The sequence below is a fragment of the Ranitomeya variabilis genome, chromosome 2 (assembly GCF_051348905.1).
Source record: "Ranitomeya variabilis isolate aRanVar5 chromosome 2, aRanVar5.hap1, whole genome shotgun sequence".
In the NCBI taxonomy this organism is placed as follows: domain Eukaryota; kingdom Metazoa; phylum Chordata; class Amphibia; order Anura; family Dendrobatidae; genus Ranitomeya; species Ranitomeya variabilis.
In genome coordinates this window covers 117,234,368-117,246,596 of record NC_135233.1, presented here as the reverse complement: position 1 = coordinate 117,246,596, position 12,229 = coordinate 117,234,368, and positions in this window count along the sequence as shown.

Below are 12,229 nucleotides of genomic sequence, written 5' to 3'. Positions count from 1 at the left end.
ATTTTTACGGCTCTACATTATACCATGATACCACTTTTGTGCAGATAAGTTCTTTTGATCGCCACTTTTGATTTTTTTTTCTCGCTACACCGTTTAGCGATCAGGTTATTCTTTTTTCTTATTAATAGAACGGGCGATTCTGAACGCGGCGATACCAAATATTGTATGTGTAGGTTTGATTTTTTTTTATTGCTTTATTTTGATTGGGGAGAAAGGTGGGTGATTTGAACTGTTATATTTTTTTATTTTTTTAATATTTTTAGCAAATTTTTTTTAAATTTTGGCATGCTTCAATAGCCTCCATGGGAGGCTAGAAGCATGCACTACTTGATCGCCTCTGCTACATAGAGGTTATGCACAGATCACCTCCATTCAGCAGAATTACAGGCCTGCTATGAGCGCCGACCACAGGGTAGCGCTCATAGCAATCTGCCATCAACAACCATAGAGGTCTCAAGGCCTCTGGTTGTGATGGCAATGCACCGATGATGTGACGTGGTCAGCGGTGCGCGTACTTCTGACCGCGCGGCCGGCAGTGCTTGTTAAATGCCGCTGTCAGAGTTTGACAGCGGCATTTAACTAGTTAGTGGGCGCGGGTGGACCGCGATTCCATTCACGCCTATTGCGTGCATATGTCAGCTGTTGAAAACAGCTGACATGTCGCGGCTTTGAGGTGGGCTCACCGCCAGAGCCCACCTCAAAGCGGGGGATGCTGCCAGCTGACGTACTATTCCTTCGGCTGGCAGAAAGGAGTTAATTTGCATTTTATTTCATGAATTAGGTATTTGATACAATAGAAAAACAGAACTTAATATTTGGTACAGAAACTCTTGTTTGCAATTACAGAGATCAGATGTTTTCTGTAGTTCTTGACCAAGTTTGCACACACTGCAGCAGGGATTTTGGCCCTCTCCTCCATAAAGATTTCCAAAATCTCGTGATACATGACTTCATCCTCCTTTCTATAAGGTGCAGTCATCCTGTCCCCTTTGCAGAAAAGCATCCCCAAAGTATGATCTTTACTCACCATGCTTCACGGTTGGGACGGGGTTCTTAGGGTTGTACTCATCCTTCTTCCTCCAAATATGGCAAGTGGACTTGATACCAAACAGTTCTATTTTGGTCTCATCTGACCACATGACCTTCTCTCATTCCTCCTCTGGATCATCAGATGGTTACTGGCGACCTTCAAACGGGTCTGGACATGTGCTAGCGTGAGCAAGGGGACCTTGCGTGCCCTGCAGAATTTGAATCCATGATGGCGTAGTGTGTTACTAATGGTAATGTTTGAGACTGTGGTCCCAGCTCTCTTTAGGTCATTGATCAGGTCCTTCCTTGTAGTTCTGGGCTGATTCCTGACCTCTCAGAATCATCCTTACCCTCCGAGACAAGATCTTGCATGGAGCCCTAGGCCAAGGAAGATTGATAATCATCTTGTGTTTCTTCCATTTTCTAATAATTGTGCCAACAGTTGCCTTCTCACCAAGCTGCTTGCTTATTGTCATGTAGCCCTTCCCATGTTCTGAGGCTACTTTCACACTTCCGTCTTTTGTTCTCTGTCGCAATCCGTCTTTATGGGCAAAAAAACGGATCCTGCAAATGTGCTTGCAGGATGTATTTTCTTCCCATAGACTTGTATTAGCGACGGATCGCGACGGATGGGCACTCGTTGCATCTGTCGTGCGACGGATCCATCGTGTTTTGGCGGACGCAATGCACGAAAAAAGTTCAATGTAACTTTTTTTGTGTGACGTGTCCGCCATTTCCGACCGCGCATGCGCGGCCGGAACTACGCCCCCTCCTCCTCGCTCATCACAATGGGCAGCGGATGCATTGTAAAACTGCATCCGCTGCCCACGTTGTGCTAAATTTAGCACAATATCCGTCGGTACGTCGGGCCGACGGTTTGCGACGGCCCCGTACCGGCGGAAGTGTGAAAGTAGCCTACGTCTACACATTTTTCCCTGGTGTCATTAGACTGCTCTTTGGTTTTGGCCATGGTGGCAAGGTTGGAATGCTAATTGGTAGGTGATCAAACACTTATTTCATGCAATAAAATGCTAATTAATTATTTAAAAACCATACAATGTGATTTCCTGGTTTTTGTTAGATTCTGTTTCTCAAGGTTGAAGTGAGCCTACAATAAAAATTACAGATCTCTCCGTTCATTGTACTTGGGAAAATTAGCAAAATCTGCAGTATATCAAATCCTTATGGTATTTTCCCGACTGTGTTCCCCATCCCGGTATGCATGTTCCCCATTCCGGTATATGTTGCTTATCCTGGGCCCCATTCTGATAAACATACAGTATATACACTGCTCAAAAAAATAAAGGGAATACTTAAACAGAATATAACTCCATGTAAACCAAACTTCTGGGAAATCAAACTGTCCACTTAGGAAACAATACTGTTTGACAATCAATTTCACATTCCGTTGTGCAACTGGAATAGACAACAGATGGAAATTGTTATTGTATGTAGGGGTGCACTCTCGCTGTATAAAGAAAAATAAGAAACAAGAAAAAGTGTGCAGAGCCAAGTCCAATGCATGAAATATGGAACAAAACAGAGAAAAGAATGGACTATAAATAGGCCCGCACAACTAAATATAGTAGAAAAGTACAATATCATTTATTGGAACACCACGACAAAACAGGTTAAAAGCATTTAAAATACAACACCACATACAAAAAAAAACACTCCACAGAAATAATAGGAAATAAATTCATATGGCCATATAGCTTGTAAGCACAATGAAAAAAATGTGCATAGGCATATATCCTCAGAGGCTAGCACAGCCAGAAACACACAGCTCCTAAAACTAAAATATTCTGTAGTAACTACACTGGATAGAGCACGAGCCACCTAATGGAGACCTGGCAAGAAATAATACTGAAGTGTGTAGCTTAATAAGATCTGGGCTGCATGCATAAGTGTAAGCATTCAGCTGAATGAAGCGACAGCTGTGCTAGAACCCATACCTAATCCGGCCAAATGATCCTAAGATAGAGTCCATGCCAACATGTCCGGCATCAGGACCAAAAATGGAGTGGGCAGAAGAAATCCCACGCGTATCGCCGCCGCAGCGGCTTCCTCAGGGAAAGTGAAAGAAGTGGTGATTAATCCACATATATAAACACTAATAATTACCGTCTGGAGTGCAAACAGCTGGACCGCTTGGAAGCAGGAGGCGGAAGTACGGGGGCGTGCGTCAATTAGGTATAGTGAAAAGCATACCGGAAGTAGCAGTAATCTCCATGGAGATAAGTGGCGGCTGCGCAAAACTGACTCACAAATGAGTCACATTGCGCAAGCGTCTAGAAGCAAGAGCGAAGGTGCGCATAGAATGAAATAGAAGACGGACAGAGGGAACAAGAAGAATAAAGGCACAACTTAAGATCAAGTATATATTTTGGTACAATAGCCGGTATGGTAAATAAAGCACCTAAAAGAGAGAACGAATGTTAATAAATGTACATTCCGGTGTACAGACGGAAAAAAAAAAAAAAAAAAACACAAAAAAAAAACACACATGCCCATGTAGATGTGTGGACCAAATATGACATGCAGGAATAAACATACATATCACGGTCCCATAAATACAACCTCCCACCAAAACAAACAGCTCCGCTGGTATCGACAAATAAAAGCTCGATAGCCAGTAAAGATGCAAAAAATAGTATAATACCGCCATACACATATCAAATCGCAAAACAGATATTTCTTCACCGCTGAATGTCCATTTGGGGAAGCAAACGCATGTTATAGTACTGAAGTAGTCCACAAGAGCACACCACATGAGGTGCTCCAACGACCTGTACATTTTCTGCGGCGACGCCATCCGGCTTGAATGCCCACAAAGGGTACCATTAACAATCAGGTCATGTACAAATAAAGCCCGACGAATCCAATGTCCAATCCGGATCCGAATGACACGAAGTCCTGGTGGGTAAAATGGATTCCCATAAGGATACGAAAAAACAGACCAAAATATCAGATTGTAGCAGGTTCTTCCTTGCGTCTCCATAGAGATCCACAGGAGGTCCAATATTGGTACTTCCATTTTCCAAATCATACAAAGGTTATAGCATAACCATGTGGACAGATCGAAACCATGTGGAAACTACAAGAATAACAAAAAGAGGATTTTTATCCAAAAATATACAATAAAACCTCAAAGAGAACATGTACGTATGGAAAGGTGGATATAGAGCATTCCATTTGTTGGTCATCAACCTAGGAATCCCGTAAAGAGAAGCTCCTCATTCAATCCGAATGGGGCTACCGTTTGTAATTGGAAAATCCACCTGGATTCGACCTGTAACAAGATCCTACGCTTGTCCCCTCCTCTTTCATTATGACTCAGTTTATGCAGGCCCACAACCCAAAGACCAGAAGAAGTGCCCCCATGATGCGCCAGGAAATGTTCAGCCACTGGAGTAAGGGCCTTACCCTTCCTGGAGTCAGAAGCCGCTAAGTGTATTGTAGAAATATGTTTCTGGACCCGTTTTCTGAGTTCTTGTGATGTCTGTCCAACATACAATAGCTTGCAGGGACAGATAAGAGCATAGATCACGTTCCTCGATTTACAATTAATGTAAGCCTTGAGTGAATGTCTACTCAAACGGATGGGATGGATAAAAGCATCTCGCGTCACAGCCATGTGGGGACAGATGTTACAGTCCCCACATGGAAAAGAACCCCTAAGGACAACGCCCCTGTTCAATCTTGTTGTAGGTCTTTGGAAATGACTTTTGATGAGAAGATCTCTTAAATTTGGTGCTCGCCTGGCCACCATAAGGGGTCTCTCACTGGTGATGTCTGCCGTTTGAGGATCTATTCGTAAAATCTGCCAATGTTTAGATAAAATACTACTGACCTGTGTCCAACCACTGTTGTAGTCTGTGATGAACCTAGTTTGTGCATCCTGACACCGTCTCCTAGGGGACAGGAGTGATCTCTGGTCCTGGTTCCTTGCCCTTTGATAGGCCATAGAGATAATACGTTTCGGGTAACCCCTCTGCTGGAAGCGGTCCGTAAGGTCCCGAGCTTGAACCGAAAAATCACAGTCACGAGTACAGTTACGCCTGACACGTAAGAACTGTCCTGTGGGAACACCCACCTTAGTATGCCAGGGATGAAAGCTTGTAAACTCCAGAAGCGAGTTTGTTGCTGTCGGCTTACGATATAGATCCGTTGCCAAACCATTCCCATGGGAGAAGATCCTCAGATCCAAGAATGTAATCTCACTGGCAGAGAAAGAATAGGTGAGGTAGATATTGTAGGGATTAGAGTTTAGAGTATTGAAAAACTCAACACAATCTTCTTCCGTCCCCTTCCACAAAATAAAGATGTCATCTATGAAGCGAAGCCAGGCGTGGACATGGGTCGCAAATGCTGGTAATGGGTATACAAACTTTTCCTCCCACCAGCCAAGAAAGGTGTTTGCGTAGGCTGGTGCACATTTAGCGCCCATCGCCACGCCTGACTTCTGCAGATAGTATACCCTATCAAAAAGAAAAAAATTATGATGAAGCACAAATGTCAGCAAATCGAGCAGGAAAGAGTCATGGCCCCTATCTATAGAGCTATTTTGGTCCAAGAAATGCGTCACCGCCTCAATCCCCTCTTTATGTCCGATATTAGAATATAGCGATTCTACGTCACATGTAATTAGGAGAAAATTCTCCGGAAGTTCAATGTGCCCACATAAATCAATAAAATGTGCGGAATCACGGACAAATGAGGGGAGAGATGAGGCAATCGGCTGAAGGAAAAAATCCAGGTACTCACCTGCCCTTTCACACATACTGCCAACGCTGGAGACAATCGGTCTACCAGGGGGTCTCTGACTGTCCTTGTGTATTTTCGGCAGCATGTAGAATGTGGCCGTAACCGGGTTGGCTACCCACAAGTATTGTTTTTCTTGTTGGGTAATGATGGAAAGCTGTAGGGCCCTACAGAGAAGCTGTTCAAATTTAGAGAGAAAACGAGAAGAAGGGTCAGATGGAAGCCTTTGATAATATTGGGTGTTGCTCAGTTGTCTCTTGGCCTCAGCCTCATAAAGCTGGACAGACCATAACACCACATTGCCCCCTTTGTCTGCCTCTTTGATGGTAAATTCCTTATTGTTTTGTAGAGCTGTTAGGGCTCGTCTCTCATCTATATTTAGGTTTAGCGGGCCACTTACCCGGATAGGCATGGACAGGATATCCCGCTTGACCACTTCAAAGAAAATTTTAATGGCAGGCACCAAAGAAAAGGATGGTGTTCTAAGTGATTTATTCCTGTGTGGGAACCTTCTCCTGTCCAAACCGGATTCGTTTTCCTCCAGCAGTTCCAGCAGATCTTGAAAGGTGCGGCGTTCGTCTAAGGACATAGTGTGTAGAAATGGAAATTGTTGGCAATTATCAAGACACCCTCAATAAAGGAGTGGTTCTGCAGGTGGGGACCACAGACCACATCTCAGTACCAATGCTTTCTGGCTGATGTTTTGATCACTTTTGAATGTTGATTTTGCTTTCACACTCGTGATAGCATAAGACATACTCTACAACCGACACAAGTAGTTCAGGTAGTGCAGCTCATCCAGGATGGCACATGAGTGCGAGCTGTGGCAAGAAGGTTTGCTGTGTCTGTCAGTGTAGTGTCCAGAGGCTGGAGGCGCTACCAGGAGACAGGCCAGTACACCAAGAGATGTGGTGGGGGCCATAGGAGGGCAACAACTTGCCGGAGCAGGACCATTACCTCAGCCTTTGTGCAAGGAGGAACAGGAGGAGCATTGCCAGAACCGTGTAAAATGACCTCCAACAGGCCACAAATGTGCAAGTGTCTGCACAAACGGTTAGAGCCGACTCCATGAGGATGGTCTGAGTGCCTGACGTCCACAGATAGGGGTTGTGCTCACAGCCCAACACTATGCAGGATGCTTGTCATTTGCCACAGAACACCATGATTGGCAAATTCGCCACTGGTGCCCTGTACTCTTCACAGATGAAAGCAGGTTCACTAAGCACATGTGACAGATGTGACAGAATCTGGAGACACCATGGAGAGCGATCTGCTGCCTGCAACATCCTTCAGCATGACCAGGTTGGCAGTGGGTCAGTAATGGTGTGTGGGTGCATTTATTTGGAGGGCCACACAGCCCTCCATGTGCTCACCAGAGGTAGCCTGACTGCCATTCGGTACCGAGATGAGATCCTCAGACCCCTTGTGAGACCATATGCTGTTGCGGTTGGCCCTGGGTTGCTCCTAATGCAGGACAATGCCAGACCTCATGTGGCTGGAGTGTGTCAGCAATTCCTGCAAGATGAAGGCATTGAAGCTATGGACTGACGTGCCCGTTCCCCAGACCGGAATCCGATTGAACACATCTGGGACATCATGTCTCGCACCATCCACCAACGTAACATTGCACCACAGACTATCCAGGAGTTGGCGGATGCTTTAATCCAGGTCTGGGAGGAGATCCCTCAGGTGACCATCCACCGCCACCTCAGGAGCATGCCCAGGCATTGTAGGGAGGTCATACAGGCACATGGAGGCAACACACACACAACTGAACATCATTTCCTTGTCTTGAGGCATTTCCACTGAAGTTGGATCAGCCTGTAATTTGATTTTCCACTTTGATTATGAGTATCATTCCAACTCCAGACCTCCATGGGATATTCATTTTGATTTACATTGATTATTTTTTATGTTTTATTGTTCTCAACACATTCTACTATGTAATGAATAACGATTTGCAACTGAAATATTTCATGCAGTGATATCTAGGATGTGGTATTTTAGTGTTCCCTTTATTTTTATTTTCTCACAATGGAGTCAAAGTGAATTTGTAAAATAAATTAATTTATTTGGTATTATGCCCGATGTAGAGGACGGGTGGGTTATTTGTCTGCAAATGCTGAACTGAACAGGTGCATCATCAGTCATGATTCAAGTGTGTCCAAGGATGAGCTTTCCCCAAATGATCCAGGTAATGACGACGTCCCGTGTGGGGGCTGTAAAAAAAAAAGCTTTGACTCCAAATGTAAGTTTCTGGATATGAACAGTTTATTCATGCCTGTTGTTCTGAGCGGTTGGCAAGGAGTAGGGGACTTCAGTAGATTCTTTAAATAGCCGGGTTCTAAATTGTTCATGGCTTTAAATGTCTTACAATAATCAGAAATAAAATGTTTACACTGGTCACTAAATTGTATACTGGATTCATGTTTTCTTTCCTGTGCAGATGACTTTTCAACAGGTTCATTATGATCACAGACAGGATTATAAATTATAGATAAAGCTCTATGTACATTAGATAACACAGGATCTATTATGACCCTGGTAATGTCGAACCGTTGGGGTATACAAAACAATAAAACGCTTACCTTTAGGTACACCCCCACGTAACCCGTACCCTCTATCCCGTAAATAAAAACTCGAACAACTTATTCTTTGGAATAATGTCGGCCACAGCAGCCTTTTTATTTAAACACAAACAACATCATAAATAATAACATCCAATAACTTTTTAAGCTAGGAGGGATCCTTGGAGCTCCCCATGGATCTGGTGATCAAAAACAACACAACGTGAACGTTACCAAAACCAAATTACTCCCAGCCGATACCGCCTGGCTCGAGAGCACCAAAACCCCAAAGGGTTCCCAGTTCACGTTACAATTCCCGGGGAACCGACTCCCCCCGCCGGAACCCCCAAGTCACCAGATCCAAAACCAGATTTACACAAAATACCGGGGAGCCATAAGCCAATGACTCCCCCCAACCCAATTTCCAACAACTCCAAGGATTCTCCCCCAGCCACCACAGCCGCAATGACCCATAATACATAACATACCACCCCCAAAAATTGAAACAAAAAACCCACCTACACCCAAACTATTAGGGCGGGAGGGCGGGACACTTGCTGACTGGAGAGCGGGAACTAAAAAACTCCACCCCTCTCCAGCTCAGTTAACATAACCGACTCCACTATACCTCCCCTTTATCATTAACCCCTCCCTCCATCCCATGGTCATGATGGGCCTCCCCTTACGCCGCGGGGGGAGGGGCGGCTCCAGCTCCGGCCATTACTTGACCCTGGTAATGTCGAACCGTTGGGATATACAAAACAATAAAACGCTTACCTTTAGGTACACCCCCACGTAACCCGTACCCTCTATCCCGTAAATAAAAACTCGAACAACTTATTCTTTGGAATAATGTCGGCCACAGCAGCCTTTTTATTTAAACACAAACAACATCATAAATAATAACATCCAATAACTTTTTAAGCTAGGAGGGATCCTTGGAGCTCCCCATGGATCTGGTGATCAAAAACAACACAACGTGAACGTTACCAAAACCAAATTACTCCCAGCCGATACCGCCTGGCTCGAGAGCACCAAAACCCCAAAGGGTTCCCAGTTCACGTTACAATTCCCGGGGAACCGACTCCCCCCGCCGGAACCCCCAAGTCACCAGATCCAAAACCAGATTTACACAAAATACCGGGGAGCCATAAGCCAATGACTCCCCCCAACCCAATTTCCAACAACTCCAAGGATTCTCCCCCAGCCACCACAGCCGCAATGACCCATAATACATAACATACCACCCCCAAAAATTGAAACAAAAAACCCACCTACACCCAAACTATTAGGGCGGGAGGGCGGGACACTTGCTGACTGGAGAGCGGGAACTAAAAAACTCCACCCCTCTCCAGCTCAGTTAACATAACCGACTCCACTATACCTCCCCTTTATCATTAACCCCTCCCTCCATCCCATGGTCATGATGGGCCTCCCCTTACGCCGCGGGGGGAGGGGCGGCTCCAGCTCCGGCCATTACTTGACCCTGGTAATGTCGAACCGTTGGGATATACAAAACAATAAAACGCTTACCTTTAGGTACACCCCCACGTAACCCGTACCCTCTATCCCGTAAATAAAAACTCGAACAACTTATTCTTTGGAATAATGTCGGCCACAGCAGCCTTTTTATTTAAACACAAACAACATCATAAATAATAACATCCAATAACTTTTTAAGCTAGGAGGGATCCTTGGAGCTCCCCATGGATCTGGTGATCAAAAACAACACAACGTGAACGTTACCAAAACCAAATTACTCCCAGCCGATACCGCCTGGCTCGAGAGCACCAAAACCCCAAAGGGTTCCCAGTTCACGTTACAATTCCCGGGGAACCGACTCCCCCCGCCGGAACCCCCAAGTCACCAGATCCAAAACCAGATTTACACAAAATACCGGGGAGCCATAAGCCAATGACTCCCCCCAACCCAATTTCCAACAACTCCAAGGATTCTCCCCCAGCCACCACAACGAGGGACTTTGAAACCTTAAAGACCCGAGACCCCACCACTCCTAAAAGCTATGGCCTTCTCCACACCTTCTTGCAGTCCAAGTGCCCAAAAATCGATTCCAACAGCATTCAGATGCACACCGTCTGCAAGCCAAAATGCCCCATCACCTTTCTCCAACTCAAAATGCCTTACGGCTACTCCCCCATTCCTGGCCACAAACGCGGACACCGCTCGGTTAACCTTAATTCTGGCCTTGTTAAGTTTATCCAATGACCGCATGTTCCTCCATCGTTTCCTCGGTACAATCTCCGACCAAACTACTGATATCCCTGGATATAACCGCCACAAGCGCAACAAGTCCTGTTTGATATCTTTGATTAGTTCTCTAAACGGGCGTGAACCCAAGTCATTTCCTCCAGCATGCAGCACTAGGATATCCGGAGATCTGTCTAAAAGCACCGCCACATTGATTTCTTTCAGCACCCTGTTCCAGGTCAAACCTCTAAAACCGATCCACCGGACCAACGTTACCGACCGATCGAACCCGAGCTGTCTACCTTCCGGCCGTACATCAGCGCGTCGTGCTCCCCAATGAACATAGGAATGGCCGAAAATCCATACCAAAAACGGCAAAGAACCTACAATACAAAAAACAAAAGTCAAACAACCAACGAAGCAAAAAACACCACTCCGGAAACGCACCTTTTCATAATGAGAAAATGCACACCACCCCTAACATCTAACATAGCTGCGATATCTATTTGACTGCCATCTCCCAATACGCTTGATAGCATCCACATCCAAACCTCCAACGGCCGCATCTGTAGCTGCCCCAATCCGAAACGAATGAGAAGTAAAACGCGAATCATCCAACCCCAACAAAGCCACCGCTCTCCGCAAAATCGTTTGAAACTGATATTTGGACAAAGCCGAACCGTCCTCATGACATAGCAAGGATCCGTCTCTGCGGGGCCCCAGCCCCCAAAAACTTTTTAAACAACTAACTGGGCACATCAGAGAACCCGCTACTTCACCCAGCTCAATTCTCTTACCGCGCCCCACTTGATCCGTCTTGGATCGACGCAACCAGAACTCCACACAACCTTCTGCCAAGAAAACATCCCTTGCCAAAATTCCACCAGCTGTTTTCTTATTAGGAGACACCAATTCGCTAATTCTCATTGCACCAAAATACGCCCACGAAAAAGCCAAGCTGAAAAGACGTTGTTCAAACAGCGACCCACAACAGTCACCCAAAATCTCGCCTAATCGCTCCAACATCGCGAAAGAAACAGGACGCCTAGAATCCAACCTACCATATTGTCTCCTAAAGCCTTTTACCGCTTGCTTCACTAGAAAGGCCTTAGTCAAATCACACTGTCCCCTCAGCTTGAAACCAAAAGCCAAAGCCGCCAGTATACGCAACACCTTTGCCAACGACCAACCTTCATCAAAACCACGCCTAATCCATGACAACAGAAGCCCAACCTGGTCATCGGTATTAACTCCACCAGGGCAGGATGCCAAGACCCCTTCCCACGAAGACCAAACCAATTGATAAGTCTCCCATGTTTTCGGAGCCAACGACGATCTTATGAGATCTCCAGCGTCTCTGATGCCACGAGCCAAAGGTCCGCTGGGCAATCCAAACCGATGGTCTCTGCTTCCGGAGCCAACGACCGAAAACGCTCGAACTGGAAACGAGAAAGGGAATCAGCTATTAAATTCCTCGCCCCGGGCACATGCGTCGCAGTGACCTGCGAATTCAATTCCAAACAAGATAGGACTAATCGCCTGAGAACCCGGACCACAGGTGGCGACGAAGCAGTAAGTCCATTGACCGCACACACCACTCCCATGTTGTCACAGTTAAAGCGAATCCGCCTGTTGCGAAATTCGCACTTCCACAAATGAAC